The sequence below is a fragment of the Hemicordylus capensis genome, chromosome 3 (assembly GCF_027244095.1).
Source record: "Hemicordylus capensis ecotype Gifberg chromosome 3, rHemCap1.1.pri, whole genome shotgun sequence".
Classification (NCBI taxonomy): domain Eukaryota; kingdom Metazoa; phylum Chordata; class Lepidosauria; order Squamata; family Cordylidae; genus Hemicordylus; species Hemicordylus capensis.
The window spans coordinates 225,884,898-225,900,232 of NC_069659.1; the positions used below are offsets into that span (position 1 = coordinate 225,884,898).

General features: G+C 41.3%; 1 long non-coding RNA gene across 2 annotated transcripts; it reads right to left on the bottom strand.

Moving 5' to 3' along the window:
* Nucleotides 1–7,979: 7,979 nt before the first annotated feature.
* Nucleotides 7,980–15,032, bottom strand: LOC128349237 (uncharacterized). 2 transcript variants are annotated; one of them, XR_008318647.1, is made up of 3 exons: nt 14,904–15,032; nt 11,533–11,588; nt 7,980–9,940 (listed from the first exon to the last, which is right to left on the bottom strand). It is a non-coding gene; the product is annotated as an uncharacterized LOC128349237 (long non-coding RNA). The 2 variants fall into 2 exon arrangements; XR_008318646.1 differs by having other exon boundaries at nt 11,503–11,588.
* Between the last annotated feature and the right edge of the window lie 303 nt (nt 15,033–15,335).

Here is a 15,335-nt window from a genome sequence, read left to right on the forward strand (position 1 = left end):
CCCCTGCATCTGATGTCAGATGCAGGGGTGTGGCTGGGGCGCGAAGCATGGCACCTGAGGCCTGGGTTCTTTGAAACCTGCCCCCATGCAATGGTGGCTCCATCCGTGCAATGCTCTTTAACTTTTGGAACCACATAGAAATGGCTCCTTAAACTTTTCCATCCCAATGGGAAGAAGCTTTATCAAGAATTCTCCCCTCACTGGCCCAGTTCCAAAGATACTCCAACTGGCTCTCTTATCACAGGTCCAGATAGTGCTGCTGATGTGGGATATGATCCCTATAGAGAGATGATATATTATACAACTGCCTCTGAGGAAGAACACTTCTAAACTCAAAACGTGTCAGGCAATGATTGAGTAAAGAATTGATTAATATTTATACAGCGTCTTTGGGACACCCCCCCTCACTGCCGCTTTTGTATTGGAAAGGTTTTTAACCCTCTCCCCCATGTCATGGTCCCATGCTGGATTACCATCATTTCCAGTTAGTTGAAAAGAACTCTAAAGACTCAGAGGCGGACTTTTGCACCTCTATTCTAATGTCTTTGGCCCTGCAATAAGATTTGAATCACAGGAGCTTCCTGATTCACAGCTTAATCTCTAAGCCACAAATTTTGCTACACAATTTAAATAAAGTAATTATGAAACCCTTATTATAACTGCCTTTCTGTAAAGGAAGTTGTGAAATAATTTAGTAAAGAAATGCAACTGTTTTTTGTTTGGCCATCCTTATTCCATTTTTAGTTACTATGATAGAAGTGCACACCATACACACAGAGATAGACACAGAAACATCAATGTAGCCTTAAAAAAAATGTGACCTCAGCCTCGTTGATTAAAATTGCCTCCCCTTGCAACTAAACTTGTATTTAAATGGATTAACTGACCAAATTAAACCAATGATTTTTCTTGCAACCTTCTTAATGGGTTAGAATAGGATTGCATAATAAGTACGTCTTCTTTGCAAGCAGTAATTGGCAGACAAGATTTCTCCATTAGCCTTCTTTCACTGAATGTCCCCAACTCCAACTGATTTAATATGCTACAATAGAGGCATGTCATTGAGAGACTTTGTAGACAGAGGATGAAAGTATGAAAGGACATGGAAATAATTTATTATCATAGATTCAATGTACAATGTTGACTGTCTCTGTACTAGTTGGGGGAAATTAAGAATTAGGAATTAATTTCCATTTAGAATTAAACTATATACTAAGAATTTCAGGAAATAAAGAAAATACAATATTAGTAGAATGAATGTGAAAATATGAAACTTAACTATTCAAGTTAATATTATTTATCAATGGAAATGATAAACTGATTCCCAATGAATCTGTTAACAAGTTTTCCATACATAATGAATTTCCTGAATTAGCTAAAGTGTGCTTTTAAATGCCACTGCTAAAGTTTTCTGTGTTAATTAAAGTACCAAACTGGCAACTCATTGGTATTCTTCATCTTTATTTAAAATTCTTAATTAGATTATGGTGGCTGAAAGAAAAGAAGTAGTTTTTAGAAGTGAAATCAGAGCTTTATGACTAATGCTTTACAAATTACCATAAAGCAGTAGAAAGGGATTGATTTCTCAGGCTTTGCAATTAGGAGATGCCTGAGATTAGTGAACTTGCTAAACTTCTGTCAATGAATCACTGTACCCTTCAAATAGCCAGAACAAAAATTGAATGTTGTGAATCTGGGAAGAGTGATTTATTATGAGTGACAAATTGCTGACTTGCTCCATTATTATCATGACTTTTAAAGAATAAGGGTCTATTATAAGTTTTCATGAATACATAAATTATACTAATGCACTGACTGTCAGATGGCTATTGTATCCTATTCAGGAGTAACTATTCTTCAGACCTACATTGTGCAGAAAGACATACAAATGTATGAACAAGCTGGAATGGAATATCATTTTTATCAAGATTTTTTCCCCCTTTAAAAAAAAGCTCCACTTATTCATATTCATTCTTGTGCTGTGCAGCTGTACCAGTGCAGTCGGGCTGGTACAGCTGTGCAATGTGAACATCAAACTGGCACAGTGGAATTTTCAGTAAGCTATCAAAACACAAGACAAAAACAACCCTGCATCATGCCCATAAAAGGGAATGAACCATCCTCCCTAATCACGTGGCTTTCAGAGGAGGGCAGGATCGTATCCCCTCATTAGGACAATGCATTGCCAAAATGACTGGAACGGGATTGATTCCAATCTGATTCTTATCCAGGACATCAACTTGATGATGCACACAGGGGAGCCCTCTTTAAAATGATCTGATAGCACGGGGTGCACCGGATCAATTCAGTGTAGCTGGAGGGGGAGGGGAGGACTTACTTTATGGCAACATGATGGATAGTCCTTCTTTAAAAACCTGTTGTCTTGATAGGCAGCAGCAGCAGAACACACCACTTTTCTTCCCCAGCAACCAGCCAATAATGCTCCAGGGAAGGACAATTCATCATTCATCTCCCACCAAACCAAACCAATCCAGGATGTATTGAATACCCTTGTTTTGTATGCTGTTGGATTGTGTTCTATCAGACTCCCCCCCCCCCATCCGATCCATTGAAATAAGGTCTGATATGGTATGCATCAAGCCATTTATTGGAACCATTTGATGCACAACCCTATAATTCAGCCCAATCCTAAGCATATTTGATTGGAAGTCCCACTGGATCAACTGAAATTTACTGCCAAATAATTGTACATATGAGTTCAGCCTTGCAGTCCAACCCCGTGTGTGTTTTCTTGGAAGTAAGCCTCACTTAGTTGAATAGGACATGCACCCTAATGAGTGTACTTAAGGCTGCATTCTCACAAAAAAGTTACACTAGAATAGCCGCCATCCCTCAAAATGTGGAATCAATCAGGAAGTCAAAACTTCCTGAATCTTGAGATTGTTAGAAATCTCTCTCTTGGATATTAACTTGAAGAATAAAAACATAGGGTAAGGCTGCAATTTAATCCCTCAGGAAAAATAGTGTTTCTGGAAGTGTATATAACGAAGAGGGGAAAATAACTGCAAATTTGTAGTCAAAGATGCAAAGAGGAAGTCAGGAGGCCCGGTGTATTTATTCTTTCTGGAAAAGTTATGAATGATGTCATTGACTGAAAAAGTTATTTCATTGAAACTAACATCCCTAGAGTCCTTTTATGGAATGCACATACTTAGAAGAACATAAACATTTACCATCTCTCCTTGAACCATAGGAAACCCTGTGTGCGGTACATATATTATAACCATTGCCTCTCGGTGTACTGAGAGCAGAAAGCCCTTCTTAATAATTATCTAATGCACACAACTGAAGAGGGTAGAACACAATATAAAACTCCTGATCCCTGGTCAACAGAATGAATAAATCATAGGGCTCCTTTTTTCTTCATAGCATAGCAAATGATATGCTGTGTAATTCTAATGCTACAAAATGTTACTTCCAGCATGTGCTTACTGCCTATGAATAGGTTCTCTGTTCTTCAAGTATTATGCCTAGAAATGTTTGCAGAAACTTGCATAACATTTGAGGCAGTGGAGATCAGAGCCAATCTGCATATTCAGACAAACACATAATATGGAGTTCCTGAGAAGATTCTCTTTCAGGCCCCAGCCAGGCTGCATGTTTGAATGGTCTCCTACATCAAAATCTCCCTGCCTACTGAAAATTAGCATGTCAGGGTTCTAACCATAACCACATGGTTCTAACCTAGGTGTCTCCCTGATATGATCATTTTCAATGTACATGTTTAAAAAATAAATAAATCTGGGGGTTTATTCAAATAGGGCTAAGCCAAACCAAGCACATTATTCATGAAAAATTTCTTTCTATTAAAAGTGCCCTAATTTAGGTGACTTGACATCATCCTCACTCTGAATTGGCTTCATTTCTCCTCATTAACCCAGTTAACCAAATATGGCTACATGAGATGTCATCATTAGTAGGAAGAAAAAGAACATAAGAACAGCCCTGGTGGATCAGGCCCAAGGCCCATCTAGTCCAGCATCCTGTTTCACACAGTGGCTCATAAAACAAAATGACAGATCCTAATAATGTAACCAAAAACAACAACAAAGCACTAACTATATAAATGTAAATTTTATTGAAAGTGAAACAATCAAATGTATATGGTGATCTGGATGAATAAAATGTAATAACCAAACATCTACAGCACTAAATACATAGGAACAACAGAGCAGTGTAATATCATGAACTATGGAAACACAACAGCTCCCCAGTAATGTTTGCTGTTTTGATGTGCTTTTTCAAGTGTCCAAAAACAGTTTGTTATAAACCTTCGAGGAGGCAGAATGGACATATGATGGGAAAAGACTGATGGATTCCCATTGAGAAGGACTTATCATTCAACATAAGAATAGGAAGACAACACTACTGATATTTATCGAAGAACAACTGAACTTTTTTGGACACTTGAAAAAGAAGGTTCCAAGTTCCCTCCCTGGCATCTCCAAGATAGGGCTGAGAGAGACTCCTGCTTGCAGCCTTGGAGAAGCTGCTGCCAGTCTGTGTAAACAATACTGAACTAGATGGACCTATGGTCTGACTCAGTATATGGCAGCTTCTTATGTTCCTAAAAACCCCTTTCACAGCAAAAATGTTGGCTGGAGAACATTCTGTGAATTTTTGCTGTGAAAAGGGGCAAGTCCCCAAATGCTTTTCTGCCCTAATTCGAACATATGATTCCTTATCTACACTCTGAAATAGTAGAGTCTAAGGGACTTTGCATTATGTGATGAACTGCATGCGTAGATGAGCTGTCAGATGCAAGATTGTTTTGGCTCCTGAGGCACCTTGAACATGGTCTGCCTTTTGCATTCTGAATAGTGTGCTTATAAGATATCGCCTGCTTTCTGGAACCACACTTGTACATGTCTCTCATCCTTTCCTTCCTCTTTATGTCTGAGTGTGTGCCAGATTCACCACTGTTGCAATGTGACCATGCCAACATTTCTTTTTGTGAATAATGCACCCACTTAGAATGGTGATGTGCAAACAGAGGTACTTTTTCACACAACAAATAATCAACATGTGGAATTCTCTGCCACAAGATGTGGTGACAGACAACAACCTGGATGGCTTTAAGATGGGTTTAGATAACTTCATGGAGGAGAGGTCTATCAATGGCTACTAGCTGGAGGGCTACAGGCCACCTCCAGCCTCAAAGGCAGGATGCCTCTGAGTACCAGTTGCAGGGGAGTATCAGCAGGAGAGAGGGCATGCCCTCAACTACTGCCTGTAGGCTTCCAGCGGCATCTGGTGGGCCACTGTGTGAAACAGGATGCTGGACTAGATGGGCCTGATCCAGCAGGGCTGTTCCTATAGCTTTGCACAATGTTTCATTTTTAGATTGTGAGCCCTTTGGGGACAGGGATCCATAGATAGATAGATAGATAGATAGATAGATAGATGAAAGTTCCCCAAATGCTATATATGTATGTATGTATGTATGTATACTGCTTTGGGAATTTTTGTTGAAAAGTGATATATAAATATTCATCATCATAGTAGTAGAAAAGAAGCAACTGCAAAAGGTTTTTTAATCATCATAACAGTAAGCACATGTTTACTGCTTTTGAATGTTTAATGTTCTTCATTTTATATATTATCTCAATAATCCTTAAATATATACAGAATAGCTGAGATTGTATTATCTCTATATTGGACCAAAAGGTCTCCAAAGTCTCTTTGGACTCTAAAATTCAAACGGAGTATCTAGTACACCACTCTGGGCTCCTTGGAGGAAGAACGGGATATAACTATAAAAATAAATAAATAAAATAAAATTATGGGATTCTTTGAGTAGCTCATTCATTACTACAGCGGCTCTTTGAATGTGTAAGCCAACCAAAAAACTCAGTAATTTTCCACCCTGGTTTGCTCAAAGGACACGTCTGTTCACTTTATCAAATCAATCCTCTGATTTCTATTCCATTTCATCAAGCAGACATTTTGTACTTGACATGTTACTTGAGGAAGCTGTTTACCAGCTCCTTTACTACTCAGCATTGTAGATACCACCTTTCCTTTAAAGACTGCTGAGCTTCGCTCCAGCTTTGAGCATTAACTGGGCCAGCCTCCTATCATCTTAGGTGCTTTACCTGCCTTCAGTCTATGATTCTGGTAAGATAATATCATTGAAATGAAATGTCTCCTCATTTCTTTATGCACCATAATTGAAAGATGTGCGTACCTTAACAGAAAGTGATATGCTTTGTATGCTAGCATTGCACAAGCACTCAACGACTCACTTGAAGAATCATGAAGAAACTCCTTAACAGTGTGGCTGCTGTCGTTTGAGACATTTAAGTGCACTGCAGATGGCAATAACACGTCTGTCTTTATATCACAGCATAATAGGGGATGAATGGTGCTGAGGAAGTAGATAAAGGGAGTGCAGCTACTGGAGAAATAATTTAGTCGAAAGGAATAGGTTTAGCTCAAGCTTCAATTTAAGTCACGTAGGCCTGAGCCAAAGTGTGGAGGCAGAGGCGTGGTTAGCAAAAATGTTTGGAGTCTTTGAAAATGCATCCCTTCTCGGGGTGAGGTGGGGTGGGGGGGGTGGGCAGCAAACAATAGTTGCTGGGGATACTGCGCTGGGGATGGTTAGGGCCAGTTGCTCTCCCCTGTTAAATAAAGAGAATCCCCAAATTAAAAAGGTGCCTCTTTGTTCAGTTAGCAAATCGTAACCCACCCGTCTCCCAGTTTAAGAGCTAGGTATTTTGCAGGTGTCAACCACCCTACTCCACACCTCCTTCCACTTCCCATTCGCTGCCCTCTGCCTTTTCAAGAGCTTGCAAGCACGGGCAAAATGAGGAAAAGGCAGATCAGCAGTGGCAGTGCCGCCACATGGAAAAGGGAGGCACTGAGGTGGGATGGCACAGGCAGCAACCAGCAAGTGTAAGGACATCCCCCCAACAGCCTCTGCCAATATGCTGTCTGAGGCAGTTGCCTTATTGTGCCTCATGGGAGGGCTGGCCCTGGGTCTTGGGGAAAAAATGTCCAAGGCCAGTCCTCCAAGGTGGGCCGATGCGCCAAGTCTGGGGCAGAGGCCTGGTCTGCCTACTGACCCCAATCAGTAGACCAGCTCTCACCAGAAAAACAGCCCTCCAAAATGGCGCTCAGAATACTTGGAACACTCAAAACATTCTGAGCTTGTTCCATTGGAACAACCGGCTTGCTTGGTTGTTCCAACGTAACGTTCTGGTGATTTGCTTTTTGTTTTGAGCTTGAAACGAAAGATAAAATCTGTTTTGTGCACATTCTTAGTCACCTTCAGCAGAAAGATTCAAGGTGGGGCACAACATTCTTAAAAACAAATAAAATGTACTCATATAAAATTTTTAAAATGCAGTCAGAAAGAAATGTACAGTTCACTTCAGATATTCCAACCTCATCCAGAAAGCCTGGCAAAATAACCATATATTGGGAAGCCAGAAAAAGGTCAAAAGGGATGGGTTCCTTCTCTGCCTCTTCCTCTGCATCTGAACTATTCCGACCTTTTCCGCACATTGTTCCAAAATATTTTGATACTGTAATGTGTTTGCTGAGATTTCCATTAACTGATAAATCTATGTTCACAGAACTTAAAATGTGCAAACAATGTAATAAGCCCCAATTAAAGTATATATCTTGGCAAAAAGTATATATTAACCAGGTAAAGCCTTTTTGCAGTTCAGGGTTAAAGGTAAAACCTTACCTTTCATTAGATCAATGTATGAATCCAACAGACAACAGACTAAAGGAGCCCCTGGTGGTGCAGTGGTAAAACTGCCGCCCTGTAACCAGAAGGTTACAAGTTCGATCCTGACCAGGGGCTCAAGGTTGACTCAGCCTTCCATCCTTCCGAGGTCGGTAAAATGAGTACCCAGAATGTTGGGGGCAATATGCTAAATCATTGTAAACCGCTTAGAGAGCTCCGGCTATAGAGCGGTATATAAATGTAAGTGCTATTGCTATTGCTATTGCTAAACAAAGAGCAAGATTTATCTGTGCTAAAACCTTATGATATGAATCAGGATATAAATCCAACCAGAAGTGTTAATTATGCAGTCTTTAAGCAATTCCTTTTAGAAGGAAAGAGTAAGGAGTCTTTTTTTAATTTCGTATCTACAAACTAAACTATAAATTTAAACAAGGAGCAAGACTTAACTTCACAGAGCCATGTGATATATCACAATATAAATCCAAAAAGGAGTTGTTTCTCTTAGAAAAGTATTTTATAATTGCTTCCCTTATAGACAAGAAGAAATATTATCCTGGTTTAACTAAGGCTTTATTCAGAAGCAACTCCATTTTTTCTCCTTCCCCTCCCTTTTCTTTCTGATTCCACCTTCCACACTCTCTACAGAATTTGCACTGTGACAAATGTCCAAACAACAAAACACAAAAGATTACTAGATAGAATACAACAAAAAGAAAAAGGAATGTCAAGTCTCTTGATTCTGTGTGCTTGAAATAAATCTAAATCTAAATGGGGAACAAGAATTAACTAGACAGTCTTACTATAAATCAAAATAAAAATCAAGCTAAAAAGAGTTAACGTTACAAAATCTTGAAATAATTCCAACTGGGGATAGGAAATGAGAGTATACAGTTCCTTGATTCTGTGTGTCCAAAATAAATCTGAACAAGAAACAAGAGTTAATTAGGGTGGAGACTACTATAAATCAAAATACACATTCCCCCTAAATATTGAGAATTAACTATTCAGAGTCCTGAAGACACACATAATCCTTATGGTGGAAGAGAGAGGATATATGGATTTCTTAATTCTTTATTAAAGTATAAATCTCAACAAGGAGTGAAAGTTAGCGGGGCAAGGTTTTGCAATAAAACAAAATGGCAGTCCAACCAAAGAGCAATGGCTAATGATGCCAAATAATCAGTTGTACCTTCCAGGAGGAGAAGGGTAGTGGATACAAAATCTTCAACAAATCAGACCACATGGTCAAAGAACATGTGAGCGTTCTCAATTTCTATCTACAAAATGGATCATCAAAAGCCCTCACTGAATAACTAACCACCCAGCTATATCATTCCCAATTTAAAGTATGGGGCCACACGGTGAATATAGGGTAGCTAGGTGAAATCTTTGAGCTGTACCAGCTGATGGGTACAAAGACATATAATGAAGTCTCTTTTGTTAAACCATTCAAGTCATTAAAATGTTCATACAAGATGCATGATTCAAAATTCTGTCAACCTACATTGAAATAGGCTGGGGCCATGCCACTCAGGGGCAGAGCAAGTTTGGAGTGGGCCCCGGGACAAAAAGTGAAGATGCCCCCCTCCCCGCCTTCTTCTTTGGACAGGCAGGAAGGGGGAGAGTGAAGAGCAAGCTGTCAGTTAGCTGCAGGGCCTCCTAGGAGGGCTCCCTTTCCCCGTGGCCCAGGAACATTGGGGCCACTTCCGGTTTAGGTGCTGAAATGGCGACAGCTTTCTCTTAGCGTTCTGCTAGAGAGGGGCTGAGGAAGGTTTTATGGAGGCTATTCATCACCATAAACCTCCAAATTGCATCTGGATTAAATAAATAAAGGCTATAATCCTGATTTAGTTACAGAAAAGCCCCTGATGCCATGGCCATGTCCATCTCTAAGGACAATAACAAAGACATCCTTTGCCTTTGGCACATGCCTTCAGACACCCTTAGAGAGGTCTTCTAGAGAGGAGGGAAAGAAACTGCTTCCCTGATGGGGAGCCTAGTGAAAGGGCCCTGCTTTCCCCAAAATTTGGAAGATAAGGTCTTTCCTGCTATGGTCTCGCAGCCAGAAAGTTTGGAAAAGGCCTAGGAAAGGTTTGGATGATCCAGCAGGCTGTTGGTCTTTCCAGAATGTTGGATACATATTTTGGCTGGAATGTTGCACTCTTCAGATCTACAATTTCAGATTTTTGACACTACAGCCATCTTCTTGAAACTATCTTTCTGAAAGAATTAGAACAGAAATTAATATCACAATATACAGTACATGTCTGTGGCTTCAGTTTACCTTACTCTTATGACTATCCTTTCATGAGGACATTTCCAGTCTCCCCTCCCCCTGAAACCTTTTATCAATCACAATTTCTTTAAAAAATATATTATGGTTTTTGTGTATTATGGCAGATGTCTTAGGTGCCTATTTCCAGAGAGAAAAACAGTGTGTGTGTGTGTGTGTGTGTGTGTGTATAACACAAAAATACTGCAAATCAGATCAAGAAAGGTTAAAAAAATGGCAGAACAACATTAAAGATTATACAACATAAATGGAAGAGATGTTGATTTTTGAAACATACACAGGCAAATTCTGCCCTTGCTTCAGCTCTGTCCACTCAAAACTTTTAAACTTAACAAGTGAGATTTCAAAGTGCCTGGAAAACATTTTTTTTTTAAATGAGAACTGGACAAAGGGAAAGGAAGGGTGAGATTTGGGTGTAGATCATTGGATTTCTGGGATTTGGTAGAATCAAGTGCTGGAAGGTCTACTCTAATTCGTTGTCTCTGACTCCTCCCACAGCCTAAGGAAGCCTATAGCTAATTTCCACCTATTTAATTTCTTTCACAAGCTTCCTGGCATCATTTCGCCTATTATTTTCATGGTACAGCTTCTACGGGCAGTAGAAATTAAAATGGTTTCCCTGGCTTAGGCTTATGGAGAGGCAACAGACAACACCAGGGGGTTATTCGCACGTGGCTTCATGCTTCGGGGTAAATGTTGAGCGAAGCCACTTCGAACTACACTTGCGGCATTGAGGGAAGCAGCCCCTCCCCTCTGCTCTTGGATTTTGTTTTGAAACAAGTACACATGGCATGCTCCATATTTTTCTTCTAGCCAATGGCGAGGAGAGAGAGACAGAGCTTCCTAATGAGCGATATCTGCATTTCTAAAGAGAACATCCCTCTTATCATGCTAATGGTTCAATGTAAGTGACTCTCCCTATTTGCTCTGGTGTTTTCAGAAAAGTAGCTTAAAACCAGCATTTTAAAAATCCGGAAATACATCGAGATAAGCTAAAATTCACATCACAAAGCCCAATTTGTGTGTGGAATGGGTCCAAGAATCCCGATGGGACTTCGGGGTAAGTTTGGCTGGTGTGTGAATGCACACACTCTTTTCTGAAGTCGATTTGGGGTAGAAGTCCTTTGTGTAAAGCTTCCAGTGGGCGGGAGCGGAGGTGATCCAAATCCTCAAGAAAATATTTTGTTTTGTAAACAGGGGTGGAGATCCCTGCTAAGCATCAAACCTAATAATGATATTTTCATCCCGAAAATACATTTTCTCTTCCAATAGCATATTTCCTCTCCCCTCAAAAAATTTGTGGAGTTCCTTCTCAAGCTTTACCTGTCTGCACCCTGTTTATAAATATTTTATTTATTTATTTATTTATTTATTTATTACATTTATAAATAAGCTCAGGAATTAATATCCTAGGCCTGCTTCACACCTGTTCAAATCGTACGGGGTGCTACACAAACAGGCCCATTAAAATATTTCGCTGCAAACCCACCTGAACTGTTTTCTTTAACTGTGGACTTACCACATCTTCAGCAGCTGGCACAGACACTAACAACTTTCTGCTGGTATCAGCATTTTCTAAATGGAATAAACACAAAGCAAGGGCGGCTGGCCAGTAAGGCTTGGTGAGAGAGAGAGAAATGAAATAACAATGGTTGAAGAGAGAGAGAGAGAGAGAGAAAAGAAAGGATTGGAGGAGGGGAGCACAATTGGCTCCACCTCTCACTATCCCTGGCTCTGTCCATCACCTGCCCGGCCTAGTGCCCCCCTCATCTCAGGAGCCACCAGCTGCCACTGATACAGAGTATAACTACAGTGTTGGAGCCTAGTTTAGTAAGAGCCAAGCCAAGCCAGAATATTTTGCCTCCACTCAAGAGGCATATTTTGAGGAGGTATATTTAAAAAGTCCCTACTGTAGAATTAGACCCATTTCAATTAGCATCAAAACATGCAAAAACCTAGTATGTATTTCATAGAACCAGAGATGAACAGATGGCTTGCCTTTAAGTAATACCCGCCCATATGGGAACAACTTCATATATGAATAATCATGCTAATAATAATAGTTCTGCACCCACCACCAAAATAAGCAGTGGACGGTCCAAGGGCCACAGGTAGTCATTGATGTCCTCTCCTCTGGCCTTGGAAGTGAGTATGAACCTTTTTTTAAAAAAGTGTTTTAATTGTATGGTTTATTCAATTGTTTTATTGTTTTACTTTGTGATCTGCCAGAGACAATTGTTGGGATGGCCAACAAATAAAGAAGTAGTAGTTGTTAACAGCAGAAAATAGTTGCCATGGGCTACATGGCATGTTGCTAACCAGGATTGCCAACTTTCCTTTAAAAAAAATAATTGGGCCCCTGTGTGGGGCCAGGAGTGGAGCCAAGGAGACAGAACCTAGTATTTTGCGGGTGGAGCCAACCATAGCACAGCCCACCATAACAGGGATGGAAGCAAGACAGATCCAGGTAGATTTGGGAGGAGCCTGCTCTAAAGAGCAGCCTAATGCATTGCATAGTTTGGTTGCTTCTGTCTTGTTGCCAAGCTGGAGGAGCTCAGAACTGGGCCTGTAGGACTTCTCACAATACGTTTTAAAGGCAGAGGATGATTATGACACAACTGCAAAGTTAAACAGATGTTTCTGAATGAGTCATGCATATGACTGGCTCCTCCTAACCAGCCTAATTAACTGCAGCCCTCCAAGAGTGATTCACAATTGATATTTTGAACTGGGAATCTGGCATGTGTGGGGTCCATCTTAATAAGGCAACTGCTTGCCTTGGTCGACTTGGGACTGACTCTTGGGGATTGGCTGTCTCTTTAGATCAGACTGTGAGGATAGGCCTGGATTAACCAATAGGCTACATGAGCTAAAACAGAGGTTGCTGATCTAAAGCATGTGCAGAGAGAAAAAACCTAGGCTGTTTCATCTGCTTTAAACCCCCTCCCCCCACATTTCAAGAAAGGGTGGAATTTTGAGAGATAATTAGCTCACAATAATTGTGCATGGGATTCCTCAGTCTTGGGAAAGCAGTATATAAATACTCATATCTGTAGAGCAGGGCTGCACAACATTGATTCTCCAGCTGTTGTTGGACTACAACTTCCACTATCCCTGACTATTGGCCACTGTGGCTGAGGATCATGGGAGTTGCAGTCCAACAGCTTCTGGAGGCTGAAGCTCTGCAGCTCTGTCACAGAGGAAGGGAAAGACACCCGAGTGCTTGGGTACAGAACAGCATCGGCAGCACCAGGTCTGGGGGGCAAATGCTCCCCCAGGCAAGTAGCTTGCCTCTGCAACTATCCTGAAGTTGGACCCTTATGGTAACTTGAAGGAAAGGCACTTTTGACATTCTCAGAGTACTTTTCTTTATTATCTTCATTTTATATAAAGAGCAGTACCTCCACAGGCTCATTTCCATTTATGTTTAGGATGGGAGCATTCCTATGAAATGCACCCTATTTTTTAATTTCAGAAATCCAATATGTGGGACAGCATCATACTCCTCACCTCAAAATGTACTTTTCCCCTTTCTAGGTGTCCCTCCCCGCTGATATTTTTTCTGGTACTGTCACTGGAGGAAGGGCATTCAGTATTATAACTCCAAGGCAAAGCTTCCTGCACTCTGAAAGCATATTTATATCACATGCACAGGTTACTGAAAATCTCGGCTTTTCTTTTTAAAAAAGCTACTAGCCATTATGGTTGGATCTTAACCATACTAGAATGCAACCCTCTTGAGTGCTAGAAAATGTGAGGGCAATGTCTGCAGAAATCTTGGAAACCAGAGGGGATGCTAAATAAGATTTTCAGAGGTTGGGGATGAGAGTTTAGAGCCTTGCATAGTTCCTTGTCCCTCCCTTTGACCAGTAAAATCAGAATAAATTATGCAATGCAGTAACAATAGCAGAATAAATTATGCAAAATAAGACAATGAGGTTGTTTACATGACCAAAGTGGGGTCAGCTGGGAGGAAGGCAGGCTCCTACCTGCCTTCCCCCAGACCATTGGAGCCTCCTCTGGGCTCTGCTGCTTGTGCGTCCACACAATAGATGGCAGGGGCGTAGCAAGGTTGGAGTGGGCCCAGAGACAAGATTTTAAAATGGGCCCCCAGCACCTCAAAGTCCAGGGCCTCCGCACACCCCAGGCCCCCAAGGATTTAAGTCTGATATTCCAAAATAAGTATGCTGCCTGCAAATACATTTCACTGAATACACACACACGTCACAATATATAGTGATAGACATTGAGTACTATACATTTGTATTACTTTTAATGCCTAGAACACACTAGAAAGATGAATTATTAAAATGGGCCCCTCGCTGCAGATTAGCAAAGGAGACTTTCAACCATGCAGGGTGAACCTATGTTTGTTTTCTCAGAATTCTGAACCAATTCAGTCAAGTTTGATTGCAGGAGGTTTTTCACAGGAGGCTTTTAAAGCCCTTTAAGACACATCTCCTCTGGAATGGAGGTGCTGCATTCACATGTTGGCCAGATTTACCCTGAAGTCCCTGCAAGTTATTGGGGAGCAGTTCACACACAAGAAAAATAAAATAAAAGCACCACACATGCTTCACAGTTCTCACTCAGACCTTCTGGGTTGCAAAACAACTTGAACATAAGTGCATTTATAAATGAATGACTGAATAAATAAAATTAATAAAATACTGTTCCAGAAGTTTTTGCAATTTTCTGCCATGAAACAAGCCACTTATAGGACTTTTTAGATAGCTTTTTTTAAGTCAGCAAATTTTCCAAGCTGTTTCAAAATAAATATTCAGAGACTTCTCGGTCCCTCCCCCCCCCATATCCAAGCCCTATGGCAAGCAGATCCCTATATATGGGGGGGGCGGGAAAGGTAACCACAAAAAGGAGTTCACACTCTACCTGGCAAATGCTGGTCTGGGTGAAGCAGGGCAGCAAGGGGTCTTCTGCTGCAGAGAACACTCTGGCTGCCTCCTCCTTCCTGGCTGGCTTGGGCCCTACTCGAGTTCAGGCTTCACTGCTGCCTACACGGAGGCCTCCGTGGAAGCCCCGCCCACCCGCTGATCAGCTGAGAGGCGGGAGAAAAGGAGCTCTTGGCAGCTTGCCTGCTGCTTCGATTGCGGCCAGCAGAACAAGCAGGAGAGACGGCGAAGAGGGCAAGTGGCTGAGAGGCTATGGGGCTGGGCTGGGCAGGGGGCAATGGGGAGTCACATGAGGTGCCTCTGGGGTGCCCCTCCAGGTAGTGGGGCCCCCAGACAACTGTCTCCCCTTGCCCTATCATTGTTACGGGCCTGATAGATGTGGTGGTAGACTCCCAAAGTGGGATCAGAAGTC